This window comes from Lissotriton vulgaris, unplaced genomic scaffold, assembly GCF_964263255.1.
Source record: "Lissotriton vulgaris unplaced genomic scaffold, aLisVul1.2 SCAFFOLD_2159, whole genome shotgun sequence".
Classification (NCBI taxonomy): Eukaryota; Metazoa; Chordata; class Amphibia; order Caudata; family Salamandridae; genus Lissotriton; species Lissotriton vulgaris.
In genome coordinates this window covers 15,400-19,029 of record NW_028240990.1, presented here as the reverse complement: position 1 = coordinate 19,029, position 3,630 = coordinate 15,400, and the positions used below count along the sequence as shown (strand labels likewise).

The 3,630-nt window shown below is 34.7% G+C and overlaps 1 non-coding gene across 1 annotated transcript; it reads left to right on the top strand.

The window, feature by feature from the left end:
- TRNAQ-UUG (transfer RNA glutamine (anticodon UUG)) lies at positions 1-72 on the top strand. Its single transcript has one exon. It is a non-coding gene; the product is annotated as a tRNA-Gln (tRNA).
- Positions 73-3,630: the final 3,558 nt, after the last annotated feature.

The window sequence follows — 3,630 nt, the reverse complement described above, 5'->3', positions numbered from 1 at the left end:
GGTTCCATGGTGAAATGGTTAGCACTTTGGACTTTGAATCCAAGGATCCGAGTTCAAATCTCGGTGGGACCACTTTCATGACTTAGACCAAATCTTTTTCTGTCAAGTGTATTCATAAATATCATAAATCTAACACGGGTAGAGTGAAACATTGATTTATTGATTGTATTTTTAAAGTCTATTTGATGTGAGCAAATGATAGAACTTTTAGAAAACATGGAAATAAAATGGCTCAAAATAATGAGATATTTTGTGAGCTGACTCTGTTTTCTCAACTCATCACAAGAGGCTGATCCAAGATATTACTTGTTTAAATCTTACTGTTATTGATAAGGGGAACACGGAACTTTTTTAATTGGAAAGCCTTCATTAAAAGAAAACTTGAGGAATCAAATTGTGTATTTTGGGGACAGAAGAGATGAACTTTTAAATAACAATCTTGAAATTAAGACACACAGATATTTACACTCTGTTTTTCTAAAGTAGATCCATAACCACAAAGTAGAATCTTTCGAAAGACATGTCAAATGTATTAATCTGAATTCCTCTTTCAAAGAAATTCACAATTAAATGCTCTGTGTAAGTCAAGAATGTTGTCAGATAAGAAATCAGCAAAATGAACTATCTTATTACTGATCATAAAGATGAGAAAGGAAAAGAACCTCTTGCTTAAATTGTGGATGGGAAAGAACAGTTTTTAGTTTTCAGCTTCAGTACTTATGTTTATGAATAATTCATTTCTTTATATTGTATTATCACTATCTAGATGGATATAGCCATGTGTACATAGATACATACTTATACGTTGATAAGTTTCAGTATAAAACTTTGACGTTATGTTTTTCCAAGTCCAAATTCTAAGAAATTAGTGAAATATTAAATCTCATAATTCAAGCAGGTCCCACCAAGATTTGATCTCGGATCGCTGGATTCAGAGTCCAGAGTGCTAACCATTACACCATGGAACCCTGCCATACATGAGGGATTTTTCCATTGAGACAAAAGAGAGCGCATCAGTGCGGGGGCTTTTCTTACATTGATGAAAAGATATCTCAGTTGAATGCTCATAGTGTAAAGAGCTATAATGTGATTTGATTCTTTTCAGCTGCATTCTCCATAACAGTGTTAAATGTGCAAATGTTTATCAGGAAATGCAATTTACAAAATAATGATCATATTTGACTGAAGAATATTAAAACATTCTACATTTCCAAACTACTACATCCATTTCTCTGTCTCTCACATGGGTGGCTCCAAAGAGCAACGCTTGGCACTTTGGACTTTGCATGCAAAGGTACCAGTCCAATTCTTTGAGGTACTATTTTACTAATCTCGACCTTTTACATTTCTGTCATCTTTTGTTATTGATAGCTCCAATCCAACACCAGTAGGTTGAAAGAGACAAATGTTGACTCCTTTCAAAATGTCCTACAGCTTGAACAAGTTACAGAAATACGAACTTTATAATACACATAACATCACATTCCTACACAAAATAGTGCGACATTACAAAATCCTATCCTGTTTTTCTCAAATGCATTTCAGAGGGCTGATTCCCAGCATTCCTTTTTGAAGATTTCCACACTATTGATAAGGCGAACATAGCACATTTTGAAAGAGATGTGTTCTTAAATCAAACCTAGAGAACCACAATGACGGTATCATTCAGATAGTACAAATGTTTTTTGTATATTAGTATGGAAATTGTGAAATAAAACATTTCTCATGCTGATTTTCAACAGTCGATCTGCAATCATGAAATATAAGCTTTTGCTTGGAGGCCTCAAAGGTACTGATCTAATTTTCTTTTTTAGAATTATTCACAGATCGTATGATATGCTTTGTACAAATCAACTATGTTGTTAGATCAAAATTGATTAAAAAGTGACTATCTCAATTTCAGGACATATAGAAGAGGAAGGAGAAGAAGCTCATGTTTCAAATGCGGAGAGGCAACAACTGTTCATTATTTTCACCTCTATTAATTATATGTATTTTTATAATGTATATATTTATATTCAATGAAAAAACCATAGGTTATAGACCATATATAGTTAGGAATTCGCATTTACAAAACCTTATTTTACTCGCATAAAACCATTGAAATTCCATATATAGTTAGTTGCGCTAACTATATATCGCGCACCCGCAATCCACTGCTGATGATGTCACATATTACATCATTCATGACATGGTCAGTGACATCACTGATGACATCACTGATGACATCTCAAATGACATCACTGATGACATCACTGATGACATCTCATTTGACATTACTGATCACATCACTGATGATATCATTCATGTGATAATACGATGAACCTCTTCAGACTCTAATATAACCTTAGATACAATCAGTGTAAACAGACACTCACAGACTGTCACTCATCCATGGAGTTACTCACACACCTAGTCAGTCATGCAAAGAATCAATCACACCTCCATTTCCTCAACTATACAGTTATACAAACTTTACTTATTCAAACATATACTAACACATATTTACTCTCTTATACAATCCCTGATACAAGTTCACAATGATCCATACAGCCACTCACACATTCACTGGCTCTTATGCACAGTTATTTATATATGTCAACTCTCACATGTACTGTGTTTTACATATGTACTTACTTTGACATGTAGCACTGAGATATCCATTCACTCACCAATACACTCATGCACACAGTCAACCGCCCATACAGCTGTTACCACATGCACTTTTGAAACCATACCTCTAGTGAATCAACTGCTCACACATCTATGCACAGAGTCATACACCTCCCAGCCACCCACACACACACTCAGTCTCCCATACAAATACTAAGGTAACCAATCAATAACCCATATAGTTACTCATATAGCTACTTATCAACACATGCAACAGTTTACAGAACAACAGACATAATGATGCACAAATTAAGACAGTTTAGTCACTAACCCATGCACTCAGTGAGACACATTTAATCACTCACTCATACAGTCAGTCATGCACCTACTAAATCCTTCATCCAGACACTTATACATCCACTCATTCTTCAATATGTAAGACATATTTTAACTTCACAGAAACATACAGTCACTGGATGTTGTCATCAGTGATGTCATTTGAGATGTCATCAGTGATGTCATCAGTGATGTCACTGACCATGTCATGAATGATGTAATATGTGACATCATCAGCAGTGGATTGCGGGTGCGCGATATATAGTTAGCGCAACTAACTATATATGGAATTTCAATGGTTTTATGCGAGTAAAATAAGGTTTTGTAAATGCGAATTCCTAACTATATATGGTCTATAACCTATGGTTTTTTCATTGAATTTCAATGGTTTTTTAAATGCAAATTTCTAACTATATATGGTCTATAACCTATGGTTTTTTCAGTGAATTTCATTGGTTTTTTAAAAGCTAACATCTGTAGCTGTAAAATGTATTATTCTTTAAATCCCAAAATATATTTAGATGTTTATTGATAATTTTTTTTTTAATATTTTTTTTCTTCGCTTCTAGTTCGCGAACCGGGAAGCTTTCCGTTAGCTCATCTTGATGCCGCGATCTAGTCCGCGAACCGGTCAACGTTACGTTAGCGGAACAGTGACGCGCCGCGGAAGCGCGACGTATC